The sequence below is a fragment of the Cibotium barometz genome, chromosome 31 (assembly GCF_041138505.1).
Source record: "Cibotium barometz isolate CiBa-2024 chromosome 31, ASM4113850v1, whole genome shotgun sequence".
NCBI classification, from domain to species: domain Eukaryota; kingdom Viridiplantae; phylum Streptophyta; class Polypodiopsida; order Cyatheales; family Cibotiaceae; genus Cibotium; species Cibotium barometz.
In genome coordinates, this window is record NC_141076.1 from 46,831,787 (window position 1) to 46,855,555 (window position 23,769).

Genomic DNA, 23,769 nt, shown 5'->3' on the forward strand with positions numbered 1-23,769 from the left:
TGCTATGACTGATAAATCTCAATTTTTCTAAGGGATAAAGCTTATCATTAGGAAATAATTAAAATGATTCTCTAATTGGATCCTTAATCCATAATGGATTGAATCATCAATATACATAAACTAAAAGCATAAGAAAAAGCCATTAATTTGGCCTCAAGCATAGCTTTATCTTGGGTTAAGGAAAAGCTTTATGAAAAGCTTGATTTGGATTGAGAATGGGTCATGAGTATGACCATTTCTTGAGTGAGAGAGAGAATTTACATAAGAATCATTAGAATTTAAACATAAATGAAAATTAACTTCAATAGCATTTATTAAATTATGTAACTCTTCACTACTATTCAAACTTCAATAGCATTTAAAAAAAAAACCATACCAATTAAACTTCTCAAGCTTGAGAGGGGTTGAGAAGAGAGAAACATTGAGAAATTATAGAAAGATGAATATTCACTAATTACCTTACAACTTGCTTGATTCTTTGTTCACGGTAGAGGCCCCCAACCAATCAATTGGTTAAGTATGTTGATGGAGCCACTAATGGGGATTGAAGAAAGAGGGAAGCTCCAAAAACTAGTGAATTATTAAATGAATTCACAGTTCTTGGCTTAGGTGGAGTAGAGTAACGATGCATAAACACTATATATTTTTCAACAAGGGTGAGGCTTCTATTTATAGGAAAAATTGAGCTCCTAACCAAACAAACTGATTCTAGAATTTTCTAAATCAGTTTGGTCAATATTTGACCATTTTTAGGTCAGTTAAGCTAACTTTTTGGAACTAGACTTGAATGAGGAGAGAGGAGAGATGAAATATCTCAATTTTTATGAGTTTAAAACTCATTCAAGCATGTGAAATATGCACCTCCTTTAAAGAACTCCCCTTCCTTACATATGTCATATTTTTAATATTGCTCATAATTTTTTACTAATAAACCTTGTACATTTTCAACTCTTCATCTTATGTGAAATATGCACCTCCTTTAAAGAACTCCTCTTCCTTACATATGTCATACTTTTAATATTGCTCATAATTTTTTACTAATAAACCTTGTACATTTTCAACTCTTCATCTTATGTGAAATATGCACCTCCTTTAAAGAACTCCCCTTCCTTACATATGTCATACTTTTAATATTGCTCATAATTTTTTTACTAATAAACCTTGTACATTTTCAACTCTTCATCTTATGTGAAATATGCACCTCCTTTAAAGAACTCCTCTTCCTTACATATGTCATACTTTTAATATTGCTCATAATTTTTTACTAATAAACCTTGTACATTTTCAACTCTTCATCTTATGTGAGTATTTACTCATTTTTGGGTATCTTCTTTTTCAAATTGGATTTATCTCCTCCCTACACATGGATTGATGCTATTGGTCCATAGGAACCTTAATTGGACCATAATCCAAAAATTTCTGAAAATCTAGACCCTTAGACTAAGGTCCTTTATACACATTTCCAATTAATTCCAATTGCACATTGGAAAGTTCTTTTTGAATTTCTGTTTCAGGGAAACTTATTTTAATAAGATGAGATAATTTTCTATCCAAAAATATTAAAAATCTGAATATTCTCTCTCTAAAATATTTTCTCTCTCTAGGTTAAAACAGTTAGAAACAAGTCTTTTATATTTCTGAAGAGGGATTGATTATAGAAGAAGATACTAGACATCAAAAAGGGGTTTGGGGGAGGAATCTTACATTCTACCCCACTTAAAAAACGCGAGATGTCCTCATCTCGCAACTTGTGATAATTTCGCAAGATTCACGAATATGAGACTTAGAGAAAAATTTTAATCAAGATTAACCACCAAGATAAGTCTTAAAGAGAGCAAGATTCAAAATACGAACAAGATTTAAACTTTATTCATTCTCGGAACTTATACAGTAAAGATAGAGGAACTCTTTACACTTCCATAAGCCCGTCCATCATATGGTCACAAAAGCAGTCCTCACAAGCTGCACAAGTATAAGGTAACTCATCTATGGGAATGATTCTGTGGGTTATTGCTGCGCCTATCTTAGTGGTATGAGGTGTTCTAACAAAAGGACCTCTGAGAGGCAAGCCAAAAACGGGGTAAAGGCATATCTTCTCATGAGGAAGAAAACACGCCAGTAAGAAGACCCGCTCAGAAAACCCAGGATGTCTTGATCTCATGACGCAGTAGTATCGGGGACCCAAACCCAAAGCTTCAATAACCATGGCCAAGCGGACATTGTTACGGAAGTGCTGCTGACCCCAGGGTGTTACCCTAGTTATGTCTTGATAGGTCCGCCATTTGGTCTGCGCTACAGAAGTTCCCAAGTGAGGGAAAAGTGAGCGCTCATACTGTTCTATAAAATCCTTCTTCACAGACTCACTTGCGTCTTGAAGGTGAGGAACCATTATGGATAAAACTAATTCTTGTTGCCAAGCCATGAAGGAGATTAGGAGGAAAGGAGATCAATGGGAGTAAGATTACTGTGAGCGACAAGTAAAAGTTACGACTTATATAAAGGAGGGAGCTAGCGTAACTTAGAAGCCAACGGTAGCTTGCCACTGAAGTTTTACCGTCTTTCCATGATTTGGGTTTGTCACAATTTTCTATAGAAGGCATTAAGAACTTTGAGATGAGGAGATAAAAGAAGCTCGTAAGCTAAGTCACTTACTTTCTTTGAAGTCAGATAAGGCTCACAATATCTGGGGGATAACTTCTTAAACTCCCCAATAGATAAAGAACTTCTTTTGTGCCGTACTCAAATGAAGACCAAAACCTTGGTATCCAAAACACCGATTTTCACTTCTGAACTCATTGTTATGAATCCTTAAAACAGTGTGACTCTTGAGAAGTATTCTAGGGAAAGGGTCTTCCTTTTTTTAAACAGAATCTTTCTTTTATTTTTGAGAGGGAATAATTTTAAGATCAAAAAGGGAGATTCTTACTCCTGTATGCCTCGAAGGCTGGGGAGGAATCTTACATTCTACCCCACTTAAAAAAGTGCGAGATGTCCTCATCTCGCCAAGTAGAGGACAACTCTTTTTCTTAAGATCCAATTTATTCTAGGGTTCCTTATATTCTGGTCAACCCAACAGAATACGGGGATAAATATCCCTTATATAGAACTCATCATTAAATAAATTCATTTCAGATCATATCATTCATATCTTTAACACGATAATGGTCCATCAGATCGAAATTTTTTCTTTCTGAACATTCCTCCACGGGAATTTCAGTCAAGCAAGTTTTCAATTTGTCATCCCTTAACTTGATATACCGAGTCAAGTGTTAACAGTAGTACTTTGACAGCACAATCCACTAATCTCATAGTGATTTGTTGAAATCATTATCATCATTTATCATTACAGGGACTCGTCCCATTCATCCTCATTGCGGTTTTGCTCAAGTTATTATATTTCAACTAAATTTCAAAAATCATCATTTTTCAATCAGAATCCCAATCAATTCATCAGTTCCCAAACAGAATTAAAAATCATATCAACCACATTCAAATTCATCATTTGGATAGCATTAACGCTTATAATTTCAAGTCTTAGATTTACTCGTATATACTGTCAGTAAAGAGCTGCAGTTATACTCTCGGTATATACGGATAGTCACGGCCCTTGGAATTATAAGGTAAATACCATCATGTCTAGGCCTCAAGCAAGTCAAGGATTCTATATAATTGCGGTACTTCCATCTGAAGACCCAATTACCAAATTACGAATTTCAATTTGAATATAAAATTGTATGAATTATATCACACAATTACAACCTTTTTGTGTTTCTTGATAAATTTCTGACCTATTTGTCTTCTCAATTGATCTTTATTAACCAAATGCTCTGATACCAACTGTGAGATCCCCCTGTTCCCACCGAGCAACGGATTCGGGTACTAGCAGCGGAAGTAGCACTTCTCGCGCGGGACAGGGGTCCCACATTCGGGGCCTCGCTCACGGATATCCGGACAAGAGACTAATCCGTCGGTTTGTCCAAAACCGAAACTGGAAAAACTTCCTTTACTCGGAAAGCATGGGCGATTCCACCAGGATAACTCTTTACTCTAACGTAGTCAAGATCATTACGGATCAACTGATCTGACTGCACCTTTAACGGTACTTGGTCAAATCAAGGTAGAAACTTGCACTTGGATCATTGGGATCAACGCTTTTTTTCCCATCAAGAGGCACAGCCGTTGATTCCTATCCATAGAACAATTTCTATCCGGGATTTACTTTATCTATCGTAAAAACAAAGTTGAGTCTCGATTTATGGATCCATCAGTCCAGCCTAACCCCATCCGATCCCATGGGTTAGCCAACCGCCCAACCACTGTAGTGATGGGATCCAATTTGGAATTTGGTTAGGTTTTGTCCCGGGTACCAAGGAAAAGAGTTCCAAGGCCCCCTAGCCGGAATTTCATGCAAACATAAAACTAGCCACACCACTTACACACCCAATATGAAAATTGCCTTTTTCTTAGCATCAGCTAACTTTAAAACAATCCTTTAATGAAATCATAGTACCACTGATCACAATCTCCCAATTTATCCAGTTGATTCATAATTTCCCAACATTCCTTCATCAGAGTATCTATGGCATCATTGGCAACTAGAACGCTCACCACCTGTCCACACAGAGGCCGTTTCCATAGTTCCTAGCCCATAATACTCGGCAATATAATCACTTATCAAGATGGACTCTCGTTGAAGATCAGCAAGATCAACCAACAGATCCATATAAAAGAGCCATGGACTCATCCGTTGAGGACCAGCAAGGTCAGTCAACCAGATCCATGCCCGGTTTCACAAAACAACTCTTACTCCTTGTTCCAATATCTTCCTCGACGCACGCGTGGGTATCCTAGGCGACCCAGAGCCCGAGCACCGTATGGTCAGCACCCTCTAGGATCCTTCGCAGGTGACCTAGCGCTTCACTCATAGGCCGCTTCCTTGGTCCCTCATCCACCGTACCGGAAGCTCACCATTTTAATCGAACCGAGGCTGGTCAAGACCTCGACCGACCTTGCTACGCGAGACGTCCTCCATTGACTCTCCGTCAGCAGTTGCAACTTTATCAGTTAGGTCTCCACGACCTTAATCACAAGACGGTCAAAATGCTTCCCCAGCATTCTTGACATAAAACAGCCATTTACAAACAGCATTTACAAACAGTTTACAAATACAGTTTCTATATTAACTCTCATTTTTTCACATTATCCCTCATTAATCCACATTACTTATTCCACATTCCATGTATATGTGTACTCATCCAATCACCTCCTTTTCCATCTCTTCACTTCAGATTCCTTCACATCACATATCATATATTCACATCCATATCCACATCCATACATCCACATCCACATCCACATTCACATCCATACATCCACATCTACATGCTTATCTCCATTTTCACATCCTCATTTATACATCCACATCCCATATCCACATTCATACATACACATCCATATCCACATCCACATCCACATCCACATTCACATCCATGCATCCACATCTACATGCTTACCTCCATTTTCACATCCTCATTTATACATCCACATCCCATATCCACATTCATACATACACATCCATATCCACATCCACATCCACATCCACATTCACATCCATGCATCCACATCTACATGCTTACCTCCATTTTCACATCCTCATTTATACATCCACATCCCATATCCACATTCATACATACACATCCATACATCCACATCTACATCCACATACATACATACATCCACATCCACATTCCACATTCACATCTATACATCCACATCTACATTCACATTCACATACATCCACATCCACATTCCCATACATCCACATCTATACATCCACATTCCACATTCACATTCACATACATGCATCCACATCTACATTCACATTCACATACATGCATCCACATCTACATTCACATTCACATACATCCACATCCACATTCCCATACATCCACATCTATACATCCACATTCCACATTCACATCTACATTCACATTCACATACATCCACATCTACATTCACATTCACATACATCCACATCCACATTCCCATACATCCACATTCCACATTCACATCTATATTCACATTCACATACATGCATCCACATCTACATTCACATTCACATACATCCACATCCACATTCCCATACATCCACATCTATACATCCACATTCCACATTCACATCTACATTCACATTCACATACATCCACATCTACATTCACATTCACATACATCCACATCCCCATTCCCATTCACATCTATACATCCACATCTACATCCACATTTACATCTATGCATATACATCTTCATGCATATATCCATTTTCATGTTCATACATCCACACTCCCATCTCCATATCCACACATCCACATACATACATCCATTTTCACATTCCCATTTATATAACCCCATATACCTTCACATCTAATCTTTTACATCAGATCCATTCTCGCCCTATCACAACCCATATACATCTTATCCTATCACATACACTTCTTACCTCATCCCCCCATACACATCTTAATTCATCTTATCACATCCTAACTTATTTCATAAGCATCTTATCACCTCTTATCACACCTCTTATCACATCCTATCACTTTCCATACGCATCTTATCAATTCTTATCACATCTCATACACCTCTTATCACATCTTATCACATTTCATATCTTTAAAAAAAAAAAAAAAAGAGAATTCTTTTATTTGATATAAGATTTCTCTACACATTTATTTATACATAAATTCCATTTAAGGAGACTAACACTTTCGAAATTAAAATCAATCTTTATGCATCTTCTTATGTATGATTTCAATTTGGTAGGGAATTATACTTTTAGAATAAAAGAATTTCTCTTATGCATCTAAGTTAAGCATAAAATCCATTTATGAGGAAAATCATACTTTTAGTATAAAAAGAATATCTTTTATGTATACCTATATGCATGAAATCCAATATGATAAAAGTAACACTTTTGATATAAAAATTTCTCCTTTATGCATACTTCTATGCATGAAATTTAAAAATGATAAAAGTAACACTTTTGATATAAAAATTTTCCTTTATGCATACTTCTATGCATGAAAATTAAAAATGATAAAAGTAACACTTTTGATATAAGAATTTTCTTTTATGCATACTTTTATGTATGAAATAAAAATGATAAAAGTAACACTTTTGATATAAAAATTTATCCATTATGCATACTTCTATGCATGAAAATAAAAATGGTAAAAATAACACTTTTGATATAAAAATTTATCCTTTATGCATACTTCTATGCATGAAAGTAAAAATGATAAAAGTAACACTTTTGATATAAAAATTTATCCATTATGCATACTTCTATGCATGAAAATAAAAATGGTAAAAATAACACTTTTGATATAAAAATTTATCCTTTATGCATAATATTAAAATTCAATTTCTCCATGATTATAATGAAATTCTTTCAATTAATCTAGGATGATGATTCCTAGAATATGGTAGGAAGTCCTCTTTTTATGCTTTGAATGAAAATTTTTTATGCATAATTTTTATAAAAATTTTGCCATCGCTCCGCTGCTATGACTGATAAATCTCAATTTTTCTAAGGGATAAAGCTTATCATTAGGAAATAATTAAAATGATTCTCTAATTGGATCCTTAATCCATAATGGATTGAATCATCAATATACATAAACTAAAAGCATAAGAAAAAGCCATTAATTTGGCCTCAAGCATAGCTTTATCTTGGGTTAAGGAAAAGCTTTATGAAAAGCTTGATTTGGATTGAGAATGGGTCATGAGTATGACCATTTCTTGAGTGAGAGAGAGAATTTACATAAGAATCATTAGAATTTAAACATAAATGAAAATTAACTTCAATAGCATTTATTAAATTATGTAACTCTTCACTACTATTCAAACTTCAATAGCATTTAAAAAAAAAACCATACCAATTAAACTTCTCAAGCTTGAGAGGGGTTGAGAAGAGAGAAACATTGAGAAATTATAGAAAGATGAATATTCACTAATTACCTTACAACTTGCTTGATTCTTTGTTCACGGTAGAGGCCCCCAACCAATCAATTGGTTAAGTATGTTGATGGAGCCACTAATGGGGATTGAAGAAAGAGGGAAGCTCCAAAAACTAGTGAATTATTAAATGAATTCACAGTTCTTGGCTTAGGTGGAGTAGAGTAACGATGCATAAACACTATATATTTTTCAACAAGGGTGAGGCTTCTATTTATAGGAAAAATTGAGCTCCTAACCAAACAAACTGATTCTAGAATTTTCTAAATCAGTTTGGTCAATATTTGACCATTTTTAGGTCAGTTAAGCTAACTTTTTGGAACTAGACTTGAATGAGGAGAGAGGAGAGATGAAATATCTCAATTTTTATGAGTTTAAAACTCATTCAAGCATGTGAAATATGCACCTCCTTTAAAGAACTCCCCTTCCTTACATATGTCATATTTTTAATATTGCTCATAATTTTTTACTAATAAACCTTGTACATTTTCAACTCTTCATCTTATGTGAAATATGCACCTCCTTTAAAGAACTCCTCTTCCTTACATATGTCATACTTTTAATATTGCTCATAATTTTTTACTAATAAACCTTGTACATTTTCAACTCTTCATCTTATGTGAAATATGCACCTCCTTTAAAGAACTCCCCTTCCTTACATATGTCATACTTTTAATATTGCTCATAATTTTTTTACTAATAAACCTTGTACATTTTCAACTCTTCATCTTATGTGAAATATGCACCTCCTTTAAAGAACTCCTCTTCCTTACATATGTCATACTTTTAATATTGCTCATAATTTTTTACTAATAAACCTTGTACATTTTCAACTCTTCATCTTATGTGAGTATTTACTTATTTTTGGGTATCTTCTTTTTCAAATTGGATTTATCTCCTCCCTACACATGGATTGATGCTATTGGTCCATAGGAACCTTAATTGGACCATAATCCAAAAATTTTTGAAAATCTAGACCCTTAGACTAAGGTCCTTTATACACATTTCCAATTAATTCCAATTGCACATTGGAAAGTTCTTTTTGAATTTCTGTTTCAGGGAAACTTATTTTAATAAGATGAGATAATTTTCTATCCAAAAATATTAAAAATCTGAATATTCTCTCTCTAGAATATTTTCTCTCTCTAGGTTAAAACAGTTAGAAACAAGTCTTTTATATTTCTGAAGAGGGATTGATTATAGAAGAAGATACTAGACATCAAAAAGGGGTTTGGGGGAGGAATCTTACATTACTGTGAGATCCCCCTGTTCCCACCGAGCAACGGATTCGGGTACTAGCAGCGGAAGTAGCACTTCTCGCACGGGACAGGGGTCCCACATTCGGGGCCTCGTCCACGGATATCCGGACAAGAGACTAATCCGTCGGTTTTTCCAAAACCGAACCCGAAAAAAAACTTCCCTTACCCGGAAAGCACGGGCGATTCCACCAGGATAATTTTTTTCTCTAACGTAGTCAAGATCATTACTGATCACGCTGATCCAACTGCACCTATAAAGATACTCGGTCGGATCAAGGAAGAAACTTGCACTTGGATCATTGGGATCAACGCTTTTTTTCCCATCAAGAGGCACAGCCGTTGATTCCTATCCATAGAACAATTACTATCCGGGACTTACTTCATCTATCGTAATAACAGAAATTGAGTCTCGGTTTACAGATCCATCAGTCCAGCCTAACCCCATCCGATCCCATGGGTTAGCCAACCGCCCAACCACTGTAGTGATGGGATCCAATTTGGAATTTGGTTAGGTTTTGTCCCGGGTACCAAGGAAAAGAGTTCCAAGGCCCCCTAGCCGGAATTTCATGCAAACATAAAACTAGCCACACCACTTACACACCCAATATGAAAATTGCCTTTTTCTTAGCATCAGCTAACTTTAAAACAATCCTTTAATGAAACCATAGTACCACTGATCACAATCTCCCAATTTATCCAGTTGATTCATAATTTCCCATCATTCCTTCTTCAGAGTATCTATGGCATCATTGGCAACTAGAACGCTCACCACCTGTCCACACAGGGGCCGTTTCCATAGTTCCTAGCCCATAATACTCGGCAATATAATCACTTATCAAGATGGACTCTCGTTGAAGATCAGCAAGATCAACCAACAGATCCATATAAAAGAGCCATGGACTCATCCGTTGAGGACCAGCAAGGTCAGTCAACCAGATCCATGCCCGGTTTCACAAAACAACTCTTACTCCTTGTTCCAATATCTTCCTCGACGCACGCGTGGGTATCCTAGGCGACCCAGAGCCCGAGCGCCGTATGGTCAGCACCCTCTAGGATCCTTTGCAGGTGACCTAGCGCTTCACTCATAGGCCGCTTCCTTGGTCCCTCATCCACCGTACCGGAAGCTCACCATTTTAATCGAACCGAGGCTGGTCAAGACCTCGGTCGACCTTGCTACGCGAGACGTCCTCCATTGACTCTCCGTCAGCAGTTGCAACTTTATCAGTTAGGTCTCCACGACCTTAATCACAAGACGGTCAAAATGCTTCCCCAGCATTCTTGACATAAAACAGCCATTTACAAACAGCATTTACAAACAGTTTACAAATACAGTTTCTATATTAACTCTCATTTTTCCACATTATCCCTCATTAATCCACATTACTTATTCCACATTCCATGTATATGTGTACTCATCCAATCACCTCCTTTTCCATCTCTTCACTTCAGATTCCTTCACATCACATATCATATATTCACATCCATATCCACATCCATACACCACATCCACATCCACATTCACATCCATACATCCACATCTACATGCTTATCTCCATTTTCACATCCTCATTTATACATCCACATCCCATATCCACATTCATACATACACATCCATATCCACATCCACATTCACATCCATGCATCCACATCTACATGCTTACCTCCATTTTCACATCCTCATTTATACATCCACATCCCATATCCACATTCATACATACACATCCATACATCCACATCTACATCCACATACATACATACATCCACATCTACATTCCACATTCACATCTATACATCCACATCTACATTCACATTCACATACATCCACATCCACATTCCCATACATCCACATCTATACATCCACATTCCACATTCACATCTACATTCACATTCACATACATGCATCCACATCTACATGCTTACCTCCATTTTCACATCCTCATTTACACATCCACATCCCATATCCACATTCATACATACACATCCATACATCCACATCTACATCCACATACATACATACATCCACATCCACATTCCACATTCACATCTATACATCCACATCTACATTCACATTCACATACATCCACATCCACATTCACATCTATACATCCACATCTACATTCACATTCACATACATCCACATCCACATTCCCATACATCCACATCTATACATCCACATTCCACATTCACATCTACATTCACATTCACATACATCCACATCTACATTCACATTCACATACATCCACATCCCCATTCCCATTCACATCTATACATCCACATCTACATCCACATACATACATACATCCACATCCACATTCCACATTCACATCTATACATCCACATCTACATCCACATTCACATACATCCACATCCACATTTCCATTCACATCTATACATCCACATCCATTCACATCTATACATCCACATCTACATCCACATTTACATCTATGCATATACATCTTCATGCATATATCCATTTTCATGTTCATACATCCACACTCCCATCTCCATATCCACACATCCACATACATACATCCATTTTCACATTCCCATTTATATAATCCCATATACCTTCACATCTAATCTTTTACATCACATCCATTCTCGCCCTATCACAACCCATATACATCTTATCCTATCACATACACTTCTTACCTCATCCCCCCATACACATCTTAATTCATCTTATCACATCCTAACTTATTTCATAAGCATCTTATCACCTCTTATCACACCTCTTATCACATCCTATCACTTTCCATACGCATCTTATCAATTCTTATCACATCTCATACACCTCTTATCACATCTTATCACATTTCATATCTTTAAAAAAAAAAAAAGAGAATTCTTTTATTTGATATAAGATTTCTCTACACATTTATTTATACATAAATTCCATTTAAGGAGACTAACACTTTCGAAATTAAAATCAATCTTTATGCATCTTCTTATGTATGATTTCAATTTGGTAGGGAATTATACTTTTAGAATAAAAGAATTTCTCTTATGCATCTAAGTTAAGCATAAAATCCATTTATGAGGAAAATCATACTTTTAGTATAAAAAGAATATCTTTTATGTATACCTATATGCATGAAATCCAATATGATAAAAGTAACACTTTTGATATAAAAATTTCTCCTTTATGCATACTTCTATGCATGAAATTTAAAAATGATAAAAGTAACACTTTTGATATAAAAATTTTCCTTTATGCATACTTCTATGCATGAAAATTAAAAATGATAAAAGTAACACTTTTGATATAAAAATTTTCTTTTATGCATACTTTTATGTATGAAATAAAAATGATAAAAGTAACACTTTTGATATAAAAATTTATCCATTATGCATACTTCTATGCATGAAAATAAAAATGGTAAAAATAACACTTTTGATATAAAAATTTATCCTTTATGCATACTTCTATGCATGAAAATAAAAATGGTAAAAATAACACTTTTGATATAAAAATTTATCCTTTATGCATAATATTAAAATTTAATTTCTCCATGATTATAATGAAATTCTTTCAATTAATCTAGGATGATGATTCCTAGAATATGGTAGGAAGTCCTCTTTTTATGCTTTGAATGAAAATTTTTTATGCATAATTTTTATAAAAATTTTGCCATAGCTCCGCTGCTATGACTGATAAATCTCAATTTTTCTAAGGGATAAAGCTTATCATTAAAGAAATAATTAAAATGATTCTCTAATTGGATCCTTAATCCATAATGGATTGAATCATCAATATACATAAACTAAAAGCATAAGAAAAAGCCATTAATTTGGCCTCAAGCATAGCTTAATCTTGGGTTAAGGAAAAGCTTTATGAAAAGCTTGATTTGGATTGAGAATGGGTCATGAGTATGACCATTTCTTGAGTGAGAGAGAGAATTTACATAAGAATCATTAGAATTTAAACATAAATGAAAATTAACTTCAATAGCATTTATTAAATTATGTAACTCTTCACTACTATTCAAACTTCAATAGCATTTTAAAAAAAACCATACCAATTAAACTTCTCAAGCTTGAGAGGGGTTGAGAAGAGAGAAACATTGAGAAATTATAGAAAGATCAATATTCACTAATTACCTTACAACTTGCTTGATTCTTTGTTCACGGTAGAGGCCCCCAACCAATCAATTGGTTAAGTATGTTGATGGAGCCACTAATGGGGATTGAAGAAAGAGGGAAGCTCCAAAAACTAGTGAATTATTAAATGAATTCACAGTTTCTGGCTTAGATGGAGTAGAGTAACGATGCATAAACACTATATATTTTTCAACAAGGGTGAGGCTTCTATTTATAGGAAAAATTGAGCTCCTAACCAAACAAACTGATTCTAGAATTTTCTAAATCAGTTTGGTCAATAATTGACCATTTTTAGGTCAGTTAAGCTAACTTTTTGGAACTAGACTTGAATGAGGAGAGAGGAGAGATGAAATATCTCAATTTTTATGAGTTTAAAACTCATTCAAGCATGTGAAATATGCACCTCCTTTAAAGAACTCCCCTTCCTTACATATGTCATATTTTTAATATTGCTCATAGTTTTTTTACTAATAAACCTTGTACATTTTCAACTCTTCATCTTATGTGAAATATGCACCTCCTTTAAAGAACTCCCCTTCCTTACATATGTCATACTTTTAATATTGCTCATAATTTTTTACTAATAAACCTTGTACATTTTCAACTCTTCATCTTATGTGAGTATTTACTCATTTTTGGGTATCTTCTTTTTCAAATTGGATTTATCTCCTCCCTACACATGGATTGATGCTATTGGTCCATAGGAACCTTAATTGGACCATAATCCAAAAATTTCTGAAAATCTAGACCCTTAGACTAAGGTCCTTTATACACATTTCCAATTAATTCCAATTGCACATTGGAAAGTTCTTTTTGAATTTCTGTTTCAGGGAAACTTATTTTAATAAGATGAGATAATTTTCTATCCAAAAATATTAAAAATCTGAATATTCTCTCTCTAGAATATTTTCTCTCTCTAGATTAAAACAGTTAGAAACAAGTCTTTTATATTTCTGAAGAGGGATTGATTACAGGGAAAGATACTAGACATCAAAAAGGGGGTGGGAGAGGAATCTTACATTCTACCCCACTTAAAAAATGCGAGATGTCCTCATCTCGCAAACTGGGATAATTTCGCAAGATGCACGAATATGAGACTTAGAGAAGAATTTTAATCAAGATTAACCATCAAGAAACGTCTTAAAGAGAGCAAGATTCAAAATAAGAACAAGACTTAAACTTTATTCATTCTCGGAACTTATACAGTAAAGATAGAAGAACTCTTTACACTTCCATAAGCCTGTCCATCATATGATCACAAAAGCAGTCCTCACAAGCTGCACAAGTATAAGGTAACTCATCTATGGGAATAATTCTGTGGGTTATTGCTGCGCCTATCTCAGTGGTATGAGGTGTTCTAACAAAAGGACCTCTGAGAGGCAAGCCAAAAACGGGGTAAAGGCATATCTTCTCATGAGGAAGAAAACACGCCAGTAAGAAGACCCGCTCAGAAAACCCAGGATGTCTTGATCTCATGACACAGTAGTATCGGGGACCCAAACCCAAAGCTTCAATAACCATGGCCAAGCGGACATTGTTACGGAAGTGCTGCTGACCCCAGGGTGTTACCCTAGTTATGTCTTGATAGGTCCGCCATTTGGTCTGCGCTACAGAAGTTCCCAAGTGAGGGAAAAGTGAGCGCTCATACTGTTCTATAAAATCCTTCTTCACAGACTCACTTGCGTCTTGAAGGTGAGGAATCATTATGGATAAAACTAATTCTTGTTGCCAAGCCATGAAGGAGATTAGGAAGAAAGGAGATCGATGGGAGTAAGATTACTGTGAGCGACAAGTAAAAGTTACGACTTATATAAAGGAAGGAGCTAGTGTAACTTAGAAGCCAACGGTAGCTTGCCACTGAAGTTTTACCGTCTTTCCATGATTTGGGTTTGGCACAATTTTCTATAGAAGGCATTAAGAACTTTGAGATGAGGAGATAAAAGAAGCTCGTAAGCTAAGTCACTTACTTTCTTTGAAGTCAGATAAGGCTCACAATATCTGGGGGATAACTTCTTAAACTCCCCAATAGATAAAGAACTTCTTTTGTGCCGTACTCGAATGAAGACCAAAACCTTGGTATCCAAAACACCGATTTTCACTTCTGAACTCATTGTTCTAAATCCTTAAAACAGCGTGACTCCTGAGAAGTATTCTAGGGAAAGGGTCTTCCTTTTTTTAAACAGAATCTTTCTTTTATTTTTGAGAGGGAATAATTTTAAGATCAAAAAGGGAGATTCTTACTCCTGTATGCCTCGAAGGCTGGGGAGGAATCTTACATTCTACCCCACTTAAAAAAGTGTGAGATGTCTTCATCTCGCCAAGTAGAGGACAACTCTTTTTCTTAAGATCCAATTTATTCTAGGGTTCCTTATATTCTGGTCAACCCAACAGAATACGGGGATAAATATCCCTAATATAGAACTCATCATTAAATAAATTCATTTCAGATCATATCATTCATATCTTTAACACGATAATGGTCCATCAGATCGAAATTTTTTCTTTCTGAACATTCCTCCACGGGAATTTCAGTCAAGCAAGTTTTCAATTTGTCATCCCTTAACTTGATATACCGAGTCAAGTGTTAACAGTAGTACTTCGACAGCACAATCCACTAATCTCATAGTGATTTGTTGAAATCATTATCATCATTTATCATTACAGGGACTCGTCCCATTCATCCTCATTGCGGTTTTGCTCAAGTTATTATATTTCAACTAAATTTCAAAAATCATCATTTTTCAATCAGAATCCCAATCAATTCATCAGTTCCCAAACAGAATTAAAAATCATATCAACCACATTCAAATTCATCATCTGGATAGCATTAACGCTTATAATTTCAAGTCTTAGATTTACTCGTATATACTGTCAGTAAAGAGCTGCAGTTATACTCTCGGTATATACGGATAGTCACGGCCCTTGGAATTATAAGGTAAATACCATCATGTCTAGGCCTCAAGCAAGCCAAGGATTCTATATAATTGCGGTACTTCCATCTGAAGATCCAATTACCAAATTACGAATTTCAATTTGAATATCAAATTGTATGAATTATATCACACAATTACAACCTTTTTGTGTTTCTTGATAAATTTTTGACCTATTTGTCTTCTCAATTGATCTTTATTAACCAAATGCTCTGATACCAACTGTGAGATCCCCCTGTTCCCACCGAGCAACGGATTCGGGTACTAGCAGCGGAAGTAGCACTTCTCGCACGGGACAGGGGTCCCACATTCGGGGCCTCGTCCACGGATATCCGGACAAGAGACTAATCCGTCGGTTTTTCCAAAACCGAACCCGGAAAAAAACTTCCCTTACCCGGAAAGCACGGGCGATTCCACCAGGATAATTTTTTTCTCTAACGTAGTCAAGATCATTACTGATCACGCTGATCCAACTGCACCTATAAAGATACTCGGTCGGATCAAGGAAGAAACTTGCACTTGGATCATTGGGATCAACGCTTTTTTCCCCATCAAGAGGCACAGCCGTTGATTCCTATCCATAGAACAATTACTATCCGGGACTTACTTCATCTATCGTAATAACAGAAATTGAGTCTCGGTTTACAGATCCATCAGTCCAGCCTAACCCCATCCGATCCCATGGGTTAGCCAACCGCCCAACCACTGTAGTGATGGGATCCAATTTGGAATTTGGTTAGGTTTTGTCCCGGGTACCAAGGAAAAGAGTTCCAAGGCCCCCTAGCCGGAATTTCATGCAAACATAAAACTAGCCACACCACTTACACACCCAATATGAAAATTGCCTTTTTCTTAGCATCAGCTAACTTTAAAACAATCCTTTAATGAAACCATAGTACCACTGATCACAATCTCCCAATTTATCCAGTTGATTCATAATTTCCCATCATTCCTTCTTCAGAGTATCTATGGCATCATTGGCAACTAGAACGCTCACCACCTGTCCACACAGGGGCCGTTTCCATAGTTCCTAGCCCATAATACTCGGCAATATAATCACTTATCAAGATGGACTCTCGTTGAAGATCAGCAAGATCAACCAACAGATCCATATAAAAGAGCCATGGACTCATCCGTTGAGGACCAGCAAGGTCAGTCAACCAGATCCATGCCCGGTTTCACAAAACAACTCTTACTCCTTGTTCCAATATCTTCCTCGACGCACGCGTGGGTATCCTAGGCGACCCAGAGCCCGAGCGCCGTATGGTCAGCACCCTCTAGGATCCTTTGCAGGTGACCTAGCGCTTCACTCATAGGCCGCTTCCTTGGTCCCTCATCCACCGTACCGGAAGCTCACCATTTTAATCGAACCGAGGCTGGTCAAGACCTCGGTCGACCTTGCTACGCGAGACGTCCTCCATTGACTCTCCGTCAGCAGTTGCAACTTTATCAGTTAGGTCTCCACGACCTTAATCACAAGACGGTCAAAATGCTTCCCCAGCATTCTTGACATAAAACAGCCATTTACAAACAGCATTTACAAACAGTTTACAAATACAGTTTCTATATTAACTCTCATTTTCCCACAATATCCCTCATTAATCCACATTACTTATTCCACATTCCATGTATATGTGTACTCATCCAATCACCTCCTTTTTCATCTCTTCACTTCAGATTCCTTCACATCACATATCATATATTCACATCCATATCCACATCCATACATCCACATCCACATCCACATTCACATCCATACATCCACATCTACATGCTTATCTCCATTTTCACATCCTCATTTATACATCCACATCCCATATCCACATTCATACATACACATCCATATCCACATCCACATTCACATCCATGCATCCACATCTACATGCTTACCTCCATTTTCACATCCTCATTTATACATCCACATCCCATATCCACATTCATACATACACATCCATACATCCACATCTACATCCACATACATACATACATCCACATCTACATTCCACATTCACATCTATACATCCACATCTACATTCACATTCACATACATCCACATCCACATTCCCATACATCCACATCTATACATCCACATTCCACATTCACATCTACATTCACATTCACATACATGCATCCACATCTACATGCTTACCTCCATTTTCACATCCTCATTTATACATCCACATCCCATATCCACATTCATACATACACATCCATACATCCACATCTACATCCACATACATACATACATCCACATCCACATTCCACATTCACATCTATACATCCACATCTACATTCACATTCACATACATCCACATCCACATTCACATCTATACATCCACATCTACATTCACATTCACATACATCCACATCCACATTCCCATACATCCACATCTATACATCCACATTCCACATTCACATCTACATTCACATTCACATACATCCACATCTACATTCACATTCACATACATCCACATCCCCATTCCCATTCACATCTATACATCCACATCTACATCCACATACATACATACATCCACATCCACATTCCACATTCACATCTATACATCCACATCTACATCCACATTCACATACATCCACATCCACATTTCCATTCACATCTATACATCCACATCCATTCACATCTATACATCCACATCTACATCCACATTTACATCTATGCATATACATCTTCATGCATATATCCATTTTCATGTTCATACATCCACACTCCCATCTCCATATCCACACATCCACATACATACATCCATTTTCACATTCCCATTTATATAACCCCATATACCTTCACATCTAATCTTTTACATCACATCCATTCTCGCCCTATCACAACCCATATACATCTTATCCTATCACATACACTTCTTACCTCATCCCCCCATACACATCTTAATTCATCTTATCACATCCTAACTTATTTCATAAGCATCTTATCACCTCTTATCACACCTCTTATCACATCCTATCACTTTCCATACGCATCTTATCAATTCTTATCACATCTCATAAAATAAAAATGATAAAAGTAACACTTTTGATATAAAAATTTATCCATTATGCATACTTCTATGCATGAAAATAAAAATGGTAAAAATAACACTTTTGATATAAAAATTTATCCTTTATGCATACTTCTATGCATGAAAGTAAAAATGATAAAAGTAACACTTTTGATATAAAAATTTATCCATTATGCATACTTCTATGCATGAAAATAAAAATGGTAAAAATAACACTTTTGATATAAAAATTTATCCTTTATGCATAATATTAAAATTCAATTTCTCCATGATTATAATGAAATTCTTTCAATTAATCTAGGATGATGATTCCTAGAATATGGTAGGAAGTCCTCTTTTTATGCTTTGAATGAAAATTTTTTATGCATAATTTTTATAAAAATTTTGCCATAGCTCCGCTGCTATGACTGATAAATCTCAATTTTTCTAAGGGATAAAGCTTATCATTAAGGAAATAATTAAAATGATTCTCTAATTGGATCCTTAATCCATAATGGATTGAATCATCAATATACATAAACTAAAAGCATAAGAAAAAGCCATTACTTTGGCCTCAAGCATAGCTTTATCTTGGGTTAAGGAAAAGCTTTATGAAAAGCTTGATTTGGATTGAGAATGGGTCATGAGTATGACCATTTCTTGAGTGAGAGAGAGAATTTACATAAGAATCATTAGAATTTAAACATAAATGAAAATTAACTTCAATAGCATTTATTAAATTATGTAACTCTTCACTACTATTCAAACTTCAATAGCATTTAAAAAAAAAACCATACCAATTAAACTTCTCAAGCTTGAGAGGGGTTGAGAAGAGAGAAACATTGAGAAATTATAGAAAGATGAATATTCACTAATTACCTTACAACTTGCTTGATTCTTTGTTCACGGTAGAGGCCCCCAACCAATCAATTGGTTAAGTATGTTGATGGAGCCACTAATGGGGATTGAAGAAAGAGAGAAGCTCCAAAAACTAGTGAATTATTAAATGAATTCACAGTTCTTGGCTTAGGTGGAGTAGAGTAACGATGCATAAACACTATATATTTTTCAACAAGGGTGAGGCTTCTATTTATAGGAAAAATTGAGCTCCTAACCAAACAAACTGATTCTAGAATTTTCTAAATCAGTTTGGTCAATATTTGACCATTTTTAGGTCAGTTAAGCTAACTTTTTGGAACTAGACTTGAATGAGGAGAGAGGAGAGATGAAATATCTCAATTTTTATGAGTTTAAAACTCATTCAAGCATGTGAAATATGCACCTCCTTTAAAGAACTCCCCTTCCTTACATATGTCATATTTTTAATATTGCTCATAATTTTTTACTAATAAACCTTGTACATTTTCAACTCTTCATCTTATGTGAAATATGCACCTCCTTTAAAGAACTCCTCTTCCTTACATATGTCATACTTTTAATATTGCTCATAATTTTTTACTAATAAACCTTGTACATTTTCAACTCTTCATCTTATGTGAAATATGCACCTCCTTTAAAGAACTCCCCTTCCTTACATATGTCATACTTTTAATATTGCTCATAATTTTTTTACTAATAAACCTTGTACATTTTCAACTCTTCATCTTATGTGAAATATGCACCTCCTTTAAAGAACTCCTCTTCCTTACATATGTCATACTTTTAATATTGCTCATAATTTTTTACTAATAAACCTTGTACATTTTCAACTCTTCATCTTATGTGAGTATTTACTCATTTTTGGGTATCTTCTTTTTCAAATTGGATTTATCTCCTCCCTACACATGGATTGATGCTATTTGTCCATAGGAACCTTAATTGGACCATAATCCAAAAATTTCTGAAAATCTAGACCCTTAGACTAAGGTCCTTTATACACATTTCCAATTAATTCCAATTGCACATTGGAAAGTTCTTTTTGAATTTCTGTTTCAGGGAAACTTATTTTAATAAGATGAGATAATTTTCTATCCAAAAATATTAAAAATCTGAATATTCTCTCTCTAGAATATTTTCTCTCTCTAGGTTAAAACAGTTAGAAACAAGTCTTTTATATTTCTGAAGAGGGATTGATTATAGAAGAAGATACTAGACATCAAAAAGGGGTTTGGGGGAGGAATCTTACATTCTACCCCACTTAAAAAACGCGAGATGTCCTCATCTCGCAACTTGTGATAATTTCGCAAGATTCACGAATATGAGACTTAGAGAAAAATTTTAATCAAGATTAACCACCAAGATAAGTCTTAAAGAGAGCAAGATTCAAAATACGAACAAGATTTAAACTTTATTCATTCTCGGAACTTATACAGTAAAGATAGAGGAACTCTTTACACTTCCATAAGCCCGTCCATCATATGGTCACAAAAGCAGTCCTCACAAGCTGCACAAGTATAAGGTAACTCATCTATGGGAATGATTCTGTGGGTTATTGCTGCGCCCATCTTAGTGGTATGAGGTGTTCTAACAAAAGGACCTCTGAGAGGCAAGCCAAAAACGGGGTAAAGGCATATCTTCTCATGAGGAAGAAAACACGCCAGTAAGAAGACCCGCTCAAAAAACCCAGGATGTCTTGATCTCATGACGCAGTAGTATCGGGGACCCAAACCCAAAGCTTCAATAACCATGGCCAAGCGGACATTGTTACGGAAGTGCTGCTGACCCCAGGGTGTTACCCTAGTTATGTCTTGATAGGTCCGCCATTTGGTCTGCGCTACAGAAGTTCCCAAGTGAGGGAAAAGTGAGCGCTCATACTGTTCTATAAAATCCTTCTTCACAGACTCACTTGCGTCTTGAAGGTGAGGAATCATTATGGATAAAACTAATTCTTGTTGCCAAGCCATGAAGGAGATTAGGAGGAAAGGAGATCAATGGGAGTAAGATTACTGTGAGCGACAAGTAAAAGTTACGACTTATATAAAGGAGGGAGCTAGCATAACTTAGAAGCCAACGGTAGCTTGCCACTGAAGTTTTACCGTCTTTCCATGATTTGGGTTTGTCACAATTTTCTATAGAAGGCATTAAGAACTTTGAGATGAGGAGATAAAAGAAGCTCGTAAGCTAAGTCACTTACTTTCTTTGAAGTCAGATAAGGCTCACAATATCTGGGGGATAACTTCTTAAACTCCCCAATAGATAAAGAACTTCTTTTGTGCCGTACTCAAATGAAGACCAAAACCTTGGTATCCAAAACACCGATTTTCACTTCTGAACTCATTGTTCTGAATCCTTAAAACAGCGTGACTCTTGAGAAGTATTCTAGGGAAAGGGTCTTCCTTTTTTTAAACAGAATCTTTCTTTTATTTTTGAGAGGGAATAATTTTAAGATCAAAAAGGGAGATTCTTACTCCTGTATGCCTCGAAGGCTGGGGAGGAATCTTACATACATGACTTCATATGACACAGGTTGGAACAAGAAATGCATGAGGCCCTACCTTGAGTGAGATGGAAACTCCATCAATAAGCCCTACTGATCCCACATATGTGGTGAGTCTGGCTACACAATGGACCAAGCCTTGACTTTTTCTATTACTACTCAAGGTTCAATAGGACTCTAAGAATCTACAAGCACACACCACATTCTGAGACCATAGTAGAGAGGTACCCACTCAAGATGTTGTTAATACAATTCTAGACTGTATGGTATTTGGTACTACACTGCTCATCACGGCACCACCACTCAATATTTCCCATTAGTTTCATGCCCTTGGTCACAACTATGGTAACCATTGTTGTAGCAGTCCCTATAACAATGACTCCATTCCTAGTTAACACATCTATATCATCTGCTAGGACCACAAAAGGAGGAACCTTCACCCAACATCCTCGATTCCTTGCATCTTCCTCTACTTTGCCAATGCAACCTATAGAAAGGGGGACATTCTCACCAATAACTAGATAAATGACGCCCTTGAATCATATGTCATCGGTACCTATGGGAGTTCTTATACAACCCCCCACCTATGGGACTCATGTTACTCCTTTGGGATTCATGCCATAATTCCCGCATGCAGCACCCTTCATACCACATGTTACCTTGTTGTACCAATACTTCTAGCAGTAGCAACAACCACCCTCCTAACTAATCCAGTAGCCTTTCTGAGCATTGGGGAGAGAAGTGTATAAAATTATAGGACCAATCATGAGAGATAACGGACTGAGTAGCTCTAGAAAGGCTACACAAATCTCTAAGCTCATGCACAAGTTCAATGGAGAGGAAAATCCTAGAAGACATCTTGAGGTCTTTGATCAAGTTCAAATGCGAGGCCTTAGATGAGAGGAATGAACTTGCAACAAAGACAAACACCTTTGGCCTTGCACTAGATGGGAATGTTGGTGATTGGTATCAAACCCTAAGAGTTAAAAAAAAGTCTAAAATTTACCGGGCTTTGAAGGTTATTCCTAATGTAGTTTGTGTGTGTGAGATTTTTGGAGTGTGGCTTCACAGTTACACAA